The sequence below is a fragment of the Balaenoptera musculus genome, chromosome 6 (assembly GCF_009873245.2).
Source record: "Balaenoptera musculus isolate JJ_BM4_2016_0621 chromosome 6, mBalMus1.pri.v3, whole genome shotgun sequence".
Lineage (NCBI taxonomy): Eukaryota > Metazoa > Chordata > Mammalia > Artiodactyla > Balaenopteridae > Balaenoptera > Balaenoptera musculus.
The window spans coordinates 94571816-94584373 of record NC_045790.1 but is presented as its reverse complement, the minus strand read 5'-3'; positions in this window follow the sequence as shown (position 1 = coordinate 94584373).

Sequence of the window (12558 nt, the reverse complement as noted above, 5' to 3'; positions counted from 1 at the left end):
GAGATGAATAAAATATTAATACTGTATATAAACAAAGAGGCTGGTATGAAGCCTCAGAGATGTGGCTCAGACTCAGGGATGCTAAGAGGGTGAACACACAAAACCTCAGTGTGGGGAACTTCCCTGGTGGTCCAGTGGTTAAGAATCCACCTTCCAATGCAGGGGATGAGGGTCTGATCCCTGGTCAGGGAACTAAGATCCCACATGCCATCGGGTAATGAAGCCCGCATGCTGCAACTACTGAGCCCGCAAGCCACAACTAGAGAGAAGCCCGCGCGCTGCAAATAAGAGCCTGCGCACCGCAATGAAAGATCCCGTGTGCTGCAACTAAGACCCGATGCAACCAAATAAATAAATAAATAAATAAATAAATATTAAAAGAAAAACCCTCAAGGTGAACATTCTTGGGTATACCCCTTTCACCTGAGTTCCAAGAGAGCACGTTGAAGGCCATGACCGGGGCATAATTGAGGAAGCACTGTGTTGGAATCTCACTGCCCACTTGTGTGTTAGGCATGACTAACCCAAAGGGCGGGGACTGAAGGTCTTCTTTTATTCACGTTCAACCTGCTCTGAGCCAGCACTCAGTGTATCTTCCTGGTACCTGGAGACAATGGAAACGGGATAAGCAGGTCAGACAGAAAAACTGCATAACGGTGACTTGGCGTTCCTTCTTGTAGGGTCTTACTGTTACATAGGACCTACAGCACACACCTACTAACCATACATACACACGTGTCATAAACATGTGTACACTGTTCTATATGCCAACACACTAGAGCTCCATCCAGTACATATACTCTGTCCTGATACACACACACACACCTTTCTCTTACACTTCTCCAAACATAAACATATAACCTGTCCATACACAAATAACTTAAAAAAACATATCTTACTCATAAATAAGCATAAATGTCCCAAAGGTAGCTTCCTCTCTCTCTCCCTCTCTCACTCTCTACCCGCCCCCCCCCCGCCACACACACACACACACACACACACTACATCCAATCCCACACCTCTAAATATCCTGTCATGTACATCCACATACTTTGTCCCTACCACTTTACCCCACACCATACACTTGGCTACCACCAACCATTTTCCCGTACACACACAAACATGCTCATAATCAGTCCATTCACACTGATTTTTTCCTCTTTTACGTTACACAATTAGGGGCCCACACCATACTCACCTCCACCCTCATATAGACCTTAACCACATATACATCTACAACCTTTGTTCTACCATCCTATTCACATCACATACTTGGCTTCCACCAATCATCCTTATTTTTGCGTGCACACACACACACACACACACACACACACAGCCTCTACTCAGCCTTCACATCTGACACACACGTCCCGAGCCACCCCATACTCCCTATCCTGGCCCCAGGGACATCACATAGCTTGCCCCCGCTCTCCTTTAACTCTTTCGCTCCCTCCTCCTGACCTCCTGCCCACCAGCACCAGAGGCACTGCTCAGATATGCATAGTAACTCTACCCCAAATATCCTGTCCTTTCCCTCACACATTACAACATTAAAAGAATTGGGAGATATATAAGGATTCCAGGGTTACTGGGGGGAATGGTTATGTTTACTAGACCTACAGATACTTTTTTCTTTCATGTTGAGGGACTAGCGTGGGATTCCATTAGTGACTGTAATTTTGGGTAACACATAACATTTCCCCCACGGACATGTAGTCAGTTACCACACATCTTCAATTATTACACTGTGATCTTTTTGAAAAAGGCCAAGGAAAGCCTGGCCACATATAGACACAGAAACACATAAATCAAAGATAAACTGAAAAATTAAGGGCTTTTTACTTTCCATTGACAGAAACTACTTCCTTATCTTTATGCCCTACAAGATCTGAAACCAAAAGTAGTTGGCACATCATTAATATGTGTATGCAACCGTTATACCTGCTAGGTCTCAGAAGAGGATTCAGTAACATAGGCAACTTTCAAGCTTGAAAAAAAAAGTGTGTGTGGAGAGAGTGCATTAGCATTCTTGAATCTTAGGGTTAGAAGTAGTCTAATAATTAATTCTCACTGCAGTCCAGAAATTCTGTCTGTAGCAGCAGCTCCTTAGCAGGTGAGAATTCGGCTTCCTCCTGAACCATTGAGCAGCTCTTGACTTCTCAACACTACCACTTTGACCTCTGATAGTAGGGAATTTTGGGCCGTGTTGAAGTAAAAACGATTTTCCTAAATGTTAATGCTGTTGGCCATAGTCCTCCCCTCTGGAATAAAGTAGAACGCTCTGTTCCATCTAATCTAGCAAACAGTCTGTGGGGAATTTATTCTTTAACTCATTCAACAAATATTTATTGAACTCCACTGGGTGCCATGCACTATAGTAGCATGGAGAACTATGCTGGGGAAATAATGGTGAGAAAATGAGTCACAATCTCTGTTGCAAAATCTAATAAGCATGACTTCTCTGGGAGTACTTGGCAATGAAATTGTGAAAGAGAACCTGAATAAATGTAAAGAATTAGTAATGTGACTTGGGAAAGATAGATGATTGTTCAATTAACCTCAGGATCCGCTAGTCGTTCCTGCTCTCTTGATGAAATGGGAACTAGAGAGAGGAGGTAGAAATCGCAGGAGCCAGAATCTGACATTAGACAAATTCAGGAGACAGTTTTGGTTCCAGAAAATAAAACTGAAGAGATGCCAATGGACTCCAAGGAGGTTAGATGGTAGGCATATCTTGAATGTCTGGGGCAGCCCAGGATCTATGCGTGCCCATGATGTTAGGCTTACAAGATAAAATACAGGACATTCAAACAAATTTGAATTTCAGCTAGATAAAAAATAAAGTTTTTAGCATAAGTATCTGTCATGCAATACTTGGAACATATACTAAAAAACGATCCATTGTTTATCTAAAATTCTAATATAACTGGACATCTCGTATTTTTATTTGCCAAATCTGGCAACCTTACATGATGCCACTGATAGGTGAGGAAGACAAGGTTCTCCAGTTTGTGTAACTGGCCTTTTCAATGGGCTAGTAAACAGAAAGTAAATGGAGCCAAACTGAAGAAGCCAGGAACCCCAGAGATTTCCAATGGGTAGAAAGAGACAGAAGGAGGAGGTCAGAAACAAGGGATTGGCAAGCGATAACGAAGCTACAGCCAATGACCTAGGGCTCATTTCTTGTTGCCAAGCCAAAATCTACCTCAGGTCATGTGCATATCTTAATTTAACATTTGGGGCAGCTAAAAATGAGGCGGAAAGGAGCCAGAAGCTATAGCCTCTCTTAACTGTGCTAATAGCATTTTTTTGGCTGAGTTCCAGTTCACTTTAGGATTAATACGTAATCTGAAAGTTTATTCTTTTCTAGCTATCGGTGTAGCTGACATTGTTTGTTTGCTAGATCATTTTGATAGCAAAACTTCTTTTTAGAAAACTCCAACTGGTCTAAGAAGAAAAGAATGTTTTCTATACCCAACACTGGCTACATAATTTGTGAGGCTCAGTGAAAAATAAAAATGCAGGTGCCCTTGTTCAAAATTGTTGTGAATTTCAAGTGAGAGACATTAAACCAAGCATGGGGTCTTTCTAAGTGTAGATCATACATCCACGAAGCCAACACTTTCCATACCTTAATCATGATAGAGAAAATCTGTATACTTATAGCTAGGGACAGTTATGGAAGAAGTCTGGACTCATTTTAGAACTCACAGGGATAAAATAAACTGGGCAGAGACAGAGTACACAGGTAGGACAGACTGACCTTGGAATGGGTGAACTCATCTAGCAGGTCTCCTCCTCCTTGTTTCCTTCCAATTTTTTTTTTTTTTAACACTATCATCTGACATGATTTATTTATAGACCCTCTTAGTTTTATTACCTCTCACTGTCCTTCCCTCTTCATCTACCTCTGTTCTGCCTCCCCATAGAAAATCATGTTTCACATATGGCCACAACACACAGTAGAGTAAGACAATTCCTCCCTTTGATCTAGACCCTACTTTCAATCACAGTCTAATAATATGTTAGCCTTTTCAACAGCTGCTTCATGCTTTAGACTTATATTAAGCTAAGATTCAGTTAAAACCTTTCAACCTAGTCCACATGACCCAATCTAAGTCAGGACCTGAGTTTCTGAAAATTCCCTTTAAATTTAACAGGTCAGACTTTATACCTGCCTGATTTAAATTTCAGTTTGTTGGTTTCATACAGCATTTCAGCCAACTGAGATCACTTTGGAAATTGATTCTGTCATCTAGGGTCTTAGCTGCCCTTCCTGGCTTTGATCCACCTGTAGATTTGGTAATTCTGCTATCCATGTCTTCATACACATCTCTGTTTAAAATGCCAGACAGGGCAGGGCCAAAGACAGACAGGACCCTCCACAAGAGGCTTGTTCTGGAGTGACACAGAGACAATAATACCATTCCTCTAGGTATGGTTCTGTCAAGCATGGGAGGAAGTATGTGAGGAATCGTAAGAGGAGCTTATTTGACATTCCTTGAGAAGTGAGCAGTCTGAAGAGTTATTTGAAATATTTTCTAAGGGAAAGTGTTAGAAACCCAAGTATCACGAGCAGAAAAATTTAGATGTGCAAAGAGATAGCTGTAGGCATAAGACAAATTAAGAAGGGAAAAAAATAGGGAGACAAAAGAAAAAGAGATTGGGCAAAAAGGAAGGATGAGGATCAAAAGGAAGGATGCAGAGAGATCAAGAGGGAAAGATGGAGAGAGACCTCAGTGATATCAGTTTTAAAAGTCATGTGACCTTGTTTTATGATTTATCACTTCCTGCCTCTGAATGCAAAATGAGGCTAATAGCCAGTCCTTAAATAACCTCACCTCTCTGGTGAGTATAATAATTGGACTTACGGGCCACATCAGATAAAAATCAGGATTTCCTGCAGCTAATCCAAACTGACGTGGAACTATTTGAGGTTTGGATTCTACTTGATACAAGTGGTCATATTCCTCTCTTATGAAAAATGGAATTAACATCCTTCTGATTTGAATGAAATACTGCCAGGAAAATCAGCTGAGAATAATTGAGAAATTGTTCCCTTGACTACTCCTATTAATAACCATTGCCCTCAGTGAAAGTTAAAGAGATGAAAAATTTCCTTTGACTTTCCTCTCCTGTATTTGGTAGTAAGGCACTTCTGATTAAATGATATAGAATCATATTTTATTCTTGTCAGTTTTTTAAGGATTCTGCCAAGACGAGGATTAAAATTGAGCTAATTTTATTTTTACTGCAACGCCATCATCAGAATAGGTGAGCAGGACTCCCCTTTATCCACATTCACACATGCTCAGCCATGCCACCCATTTCCAACTTCATGTGCTCTCACTCTTCCATGGTGTGGCCATGATGTCCTTCTGTTTGGAATGCCTTTTCTGCTTTACCTGCTTGGCTAATTGCTTCCCATCTTTTAAAGGATGAATTCAAGCCTCACCTCCCTAGAAATATTTCCTAATCACTCAGTTGAGTTAAGGAATACAGATGTCCTACCTGGGCTCCTGGATGTAGTAACAAAGTCTCTCTTTCCTCTACTAGACAGAGTATTAAGGCAGGAACTGATTATTGTTCATCACTAAATCCTCAATAATTAATATAGGACGTGGAACATTGTGGGTGCTCAGTAAATGTTTATATAAAAGGACGAGAGGGAAGAAGAGAAGAGAGGAAGAAGGAAGGGAAGGAGATAGGAATAGATTATAAAATCTCATCCTATGGAATGGCTTTTATAGTATAGTAACTGAAAAGAGTATGTGACCTTTAAAAAACTCTTCTAGTCTTAGTATTCTAGCCTGTCTTTTCATTGACAGGTTTTCATCTATCTGAATTCTGTGCGATGACCTATGATTCAAAGAGAAGACAGATGACCATTTGGCAGAGCTGCCCTGAAGATATTCAAGTACGCTGATGAACGTCATCCTGTGAGTTCAAGGAAATCTTCAAGTTTCTGATGAATGTTCAAGTGCACTTTGTGATGATATTGATAACCAGTGTGTTATAATGAAAAAAGAATATGTTGATTAGTTTCAAGCAATAGAAGATAAATTTTAAATATGTAATGAAGTAGTTGAGGCTGACAGAACAATTATCCATCAGAGAAATAAAGCACAACTTTATCTGAGTGAATCTGGAATATGATAAACTTCTGAGAAGTAGTTTCAACCAGAGGCCAAAGACATGCTACCCAAGAGCTCGCTCCTCAGCATTTCTCAGCCTCTGCTTCTTTCTACCCTAAATGTAGCACATACTATGTTAGCAGATGTACTCCAAAGGGGAGGGTGACACATCTGCACATGAGTGCATATTAGTGCATTTTGACTCCCAGAGAAATAGTAAAGTTATTTTTTATCAAGAGTTTTGGGAGCCTTTCTTCTAATAAATATGGCTGCACATTGTCCCTAAGAGATTCCTTAATTATAGAAAAATATAAAATTCCCAACAAGGACCCAGAGTCATACTGTCATTTCCTGCTCTGTCATAAGACTAGGTAATTTTTTTCTGGATTCCACTTCGGGAGATTGAGATGAAATTCAGAATTGTAACATGTGTGTTTTCAATACCACTGAAATATCTTTAAAATCAATGCATTAATATGCCAAAAACTTAAAGGCCCTTTGGAGGAGAAAACACTATGAAAAGAAATACTCAGGGACCACCCCCTCCGTCCAAGTTCATGCATAGTTACATGCCTTTGATGTATCAGAGTAAGGAAGAAATTTGAATGTCTCGGACTGACCTCTCTCCTAAAGATACTACATGTTTGCATCTCCAAACTTCCTACTTTACATTTATACTGGAATAGCCCATCAAACTGTGAATTTAAAAAACTAAAATCTCAATTCCTAATTCCTGTTCCTAAAAATATTTCCCCTTTTTTGACTTATTTCTATAAATGGTGTCCCTGAAGAAATGCTCAAAGAGGATGTTTCCCAGGTGAAGCAAAGGCCTAGTGAACAAGGACCTACCTGGTCTAGAAGCTTCTGAGATGCAAGTAGAGAGGGAGACAATAATGATACTGAGAGTTAACTGATAAGAGTAAGGCCCATGAGGAGGTGGAGAGGGATAAAATTCACAGCACAGGTAGCTTCGGCTTTAGATTAGCTTTCGATCAGAGGATTAGCTTTAGACCAGGGGAAGGAGGAAAGGATGTGAACAGATGAAGGTAATTTTGCATACTGGAGATGAGGAACAGAGCCTTAAGTAATTACTCTTTAATACTTTTTATTTTCTCTGTAAGGTATCAAATGAGGCCATCTTGTAAGAGTGAAGAAATAGGGTGGGACACAGAAGCAGTAGAGAGTTTGAAAAGAATAGAGAAGTCTGAAATAACTGCTATGGGGAAATGGAAAAGAGAGCTGACCAGTGATGTGTCAGAGAAGGCCCAGCTGTTTTTCCAGGTAGGTTAGGTAAAAGGTTAAGGGGACAAAAGAACAGACACTTCTGTCAACACAGTGATTGATCTGAAAGGCTAAGAATTTAGGTTGGATAAGAAAGAGACAAATAGACTGGAAGAAAATGGAAGAATCAAGTACTGGGAGGTCTTGTTAGGATCAAAGAGGTCTAGAAGGAGCAAGGCATGAGAGAAATGGAAGATTGAAGCCATAGAGTAAGATACTAGAGTTTAAGATTCTGGAGGTAGAGTAGTTTGGGGCAATTGACGAGATCCAAGATTTGTTTGTGAATGGGGATGACTAAAGTTACATGGAGGTAATGGGGTTGAGAAGGTCAAGAAGCTGTTGGATAGGTCATCCATATGGACATTGTGGTCACCCATGGTGATTGTGGGACTGGAGGTGGATCAGGGGTCAGAGGTAAATGTGGGGAAGGGACACAAGAAAGATGGTAGTTTGAGTCACAGAAGGGAGCTGTGATATAGGGAGCCTGAAATTCAACAGAGGAAAATTATTTACTTGAGGTTATAAGAGTAATGGACTGTAAATGACATTGGGATGTAAGAATGCTGCTCTTTCTTCTGGGTCTTGTGGTAGATGGGAGTATGGAAAGGGCAGGAGGGGAAATAGTGTCCTTAGGGGAGAACCTATGTCATTTACAATAGGAGAAAAATGTCAAAGATGTAGAGGACTTTAGTTATTACGGTCCAGGGGTGGGAGTGAGGGGAAAGTGGGAAGCTGATCTTGGAAGTGGGAGTAGAGTAAGAAAGACCACATCCTCCAGGGAACTTTTTCCCTCATTCCCCTTATCCCTCATTCTCTGCACTTCTAAAAATGAATGTCTTCAGGTACAGAAACTGAATGGCATTCCTCAGCATTCAGATTGTCTGAGTCATTGTAGAATGCTGCCTTCCAAGTATCCTCCTAGATTCTGATGAGGTTACATACTGCCCTGAGTTCAGACTTCGTGAATATCCCAGCTTTCCTCAGCTGGCCCAGCAAGTTGAGAATGATCAAGGGTAGGTAGTCAGTGCATGCTCTGACTGAAAGAAGCCTTAGCAATCGCAACACGTCCTGATTCCTGCTTTTTTTTTTTTTTTTTTATGGCAGGGTAAATGCCAGAGGAACACTTACCAGCAGATTCTCTGCTGTATCCTTTCTAAGGACTCATGCCTTCAGCACCAAAAGCAAGCATACTCTTAGGATTTAGGCATGAGCTCATAGCCAGGGGTAGCTCTTTTGCCTTTTCTTCTGCAAAATCCTCTCCATCAGGTACTCCAAGTCCAGGTGAAGCCATTTGGTCACTGACACAAGTTACATATACTGTTCACAGCAGCAGACTGAAGTAAAGGCCATGGGCTAGAAATTCCAGAAGATGGTTGGGCCATGACCATCAAACTAACAATGCCAAGATGGCTGGTGATCAGGAATTCACAGACATTCTGACATTAGTGGGCTTAGATATCCCACCTGGCAGAGAGGGGAACTTGAGCTCTCTTATATGATCAGGCAGGAGATCTATAGGCAGAAAACTGCCTTTCACGTTGAATATCTTCTATCTGCTTTTATGGTCTTTCCTCCCAGTTACAATGGTCTGTCTCAAGATAAGGTTTCTTATCTTGAGGACCTGAGGCTGGATATATCTCCGAACCAGATGGTGCAAGTTCTAGGTACTGGCTCCTCTCCACCTACCCTGTTCTACTGAAGTTAACTGGGCCATTCTCAGCTTTGTTCTAGGATATGACAACTTATCATGTGGAGAAAAGATCATTATTAATAATAATAGACATTTATAAGAACTTATTATGTACCAGACACTTTATGTATATAAAGAGACTCATTTAATCACCTCAATAACCTAATCAGGTTGGCCTTATTGGCCCCATTTTTTAGATAAGGAAACAGAATTTAACTATACCCAAGATCACAAAGCTAGTAAGTAAGCAGTAGACTCATTCTTCAAAATCAAACAGTCTGAATATGGAGGCCTTGCTCTTAACCAGTACGTTATACCAACTTGCTTATTTTATAGAGACAACATACAGATGACCAACAGACTCCTGAAAAGATGCTCAACATCCCTAATCATTAGAGAAATGCAAACCAAAACCACAATGAGACATCATCTCACACCTGTCAGAATGGCCATCATCAAAAATACCACAAATAACAAATGTTGGAGAGGGTGTGGAGGAAAGAGAACCCTTGTACACTGTTGGTGGGAATGTAAATTGGTGCAGCCACTGTGGAAAACAGTATGGAGGTTCCTCAAGCAACTAAAAAAGAACTGTCATATGATCCAACAATTCCACTCCTGGGTATATATCCGAAGAAAATAAAAACGCTAATTCGAAAAGATACATGCACCCCATTGTTCATAGCAACATTATTTACAATAGCCAAGACATGGAAGCAAACTAAGTGTCCATCAACAGATGAATGGATAAAGAAGATGTGGAATACATACATATATATATATAAAATGGATACTGCTCAGCCATAAAAAGAATGAAATGTTGCCACTTGTATCAACATGGACAAACTTGGAGGGGATTATGCTTAGTGAAATAAGTTAGACAGAGAAAGACTAATACTGAATGTTATCGCTTATATGTGGAATCTAAAAAATAAACTAGTGAGTATAACAAAAAAGAAACAGACACACATATAGAAAACAAACTAGTGGTTACTGGTGGGGAGAGGGAAGTGGGGAGGGGCAAGACAGGGGTAGGGGATTAAGAGGTACAAAATACTATGTATAAAATAAAGGATAGGACTTCCCTGGTGGCCAAATGGTTAAGACTCCACTCTTCCAATGCAGGGGGCACAGGTTCAATCCCTGGTCGGGGAACGAAGATCCCACATGACATGCGGCGTGGCCAAAAAAAAGGGTATATTGTACAGCACAGAGAGTATAGCCAATGCCAATGTTTTCTAATAACTATAAATGGAGTAAAATCTTTTAAAAATTGTGAATCACTATGTTGTGCACCTGAAATTTATATAATATTGTAAATCAACTATACCTCAAAAAAAGAGAGGTAGGGACAGTGTGTGGTTGCTGTAGATTGTACATTTCACTAAATGAGAACTCTCCACAGATGGAATGGGCGCCTAAGTGAGGGGGTAAAATTCCTCAAGCAGTGGCTCGGTATCAGGGACGCCACAATGGGGCTTCAAATCATGGATGGATGGTAGGAGACAGTCAGTTTAACAGAGAGCGCTGAGGTTGAAACTTAGGTGAACCTTCCAATGCCATTTGAGTGGACCCATTGGATGCTAAGCTCTTCCACACACACACATGTAGGATTATCACATCCAACAAAGCTGGGGACACCCATCACTTCAGAGTGAACAATATGTTCTTTCATTCTAATGAGACATCTCTTCCGATGAAACGCATACTGAAAAAATCGCAGGGGTGAGATTTCAAGCCACAAATAACCAAGTGCATACCTGTTTCATGCCTGAACTTGTGTCATTAGCCAGTCAACCCAGGGTGCAAAACTGTTAATTGTCTTTACTGACAAGTGCACCCTGGTGGGGGCGGGGAGGATAGAGGGGAAGGAGAGGAAAGGAAGTGATCATGTATCAGCCAGGTCCAGTGCTACCTCCTTTTTAGACAAAATTTCATTGAATCCTCACAGAAATTCCATTACATAAACATTATCATCTCCACTTTACAGATTAGGAAACTGGGAATCAGTCACATAACTAATAAGGGGTGGAACCAGGACTTCAAAGCTGCTGGGTTTTTACTGTAGCTTTCTGCATACTCATGTAAAGGTGGGAGGGATGGCAACTTCCACAAGGGCTTAATGAACAAAAGGAGAAGCTGAAGCTGAAGTCAGTATAAGTAATGTTTGGTATGCCGAGAGCTATTATATCCTTGATTCACCTGGCTTGAACTGAATACGGAGAGAAGCCAGGGCTCTGTGCCTTTCAACCATATCTTCCCTCTTGTCCTAGATGCAGGGTCCACAGGGCTTGTTGCCAGTTCACCTTTCTGCTTCCAACCTCTGGAAGCCAAACTGGGTATAACCGCAGCCTGACAGAACTAAATAAAGACCCAATCCTCTTATTGTACAGACCAGGAGACTGAAGCCCAGAGAGAGGTAAGGACTTATTCAAGAGCAGGCAAGAGTTAGCATCAAAGCCACGACTGGAACCTGGACCTTTTTTCCGGACAGGTTTTTTAGGTAACAACAAGGCTGGCCCTGGAAAATTAGCGATTCTATGCCACATCTCCTTAAATCCTGTGTTCAAGTCTAATTGTATCTTTCTGGGGATTTAACCATATGAAAATGTCAGTGAGGATGAAGAGGATACATTGTATTTACGTTCAGGAGACATATTTATTTGGGAGATAAACATCAATAGGACTAATGTGAAGAGTGACTGGGTAGAAACCAAGGGATCCATTATGAAGTCCAAACCCCAAGTAAGAAATGTATCAGGACCTTCAGAAAAACCCTGGCCCTCGGTTGTTTCAAAGAAGGGGACCTGGTGTGGATGGATAGTGATATTCACTCTGTACCTTGCTCTGAAAAGCCTGTGCTTTTCCACATAGTCTGTGTTCCCACTCTGGTTTATAACTCCCTGACCTTCCCATCAGAGGATTACAATCAGAGAACGTGGATCTGCTTCTTTGGGGAGAATGAGAAAAATGTGCCCATTCTCTGGGTCCCTAGCCTCATGTCTCAGTGAGCAGAACATGGGCTAGATTTCTGCCCTGACTTACCTCTTCCAGGCACTCCTCTACAAAGCCCAAGTTGCACAATCATACTGGGCAGTGGCTCTTTCTGTCCCTCCTCCAAAGAGCCCATCCGTGTACTTACAATTGCCCACAGAACCTTACCAACCAAGTGTGGGTGTAGGACAGGGTGTTACTCAGGCAGATGCAACTCTGATGGGAATTACTCAGTTTTAACTGAACTTTGTTCTACTTATTGCTGAGTTAGAGTCTGACAAAAACCCACTTCAGCTCCTGATGTTGGGATTTTTTAGACTCTCCTAAATTGGAAGTTGGCATATGATTCTTAGCACCTTCTTACTGAAGTAGTGTCTGGCACACATAGCTCAAATGATGTCTGGTGAGTGAAGGAAAGAAAATGGGAAGAAGGAAAAGATGGAGGGAGGGAAGAGCAGG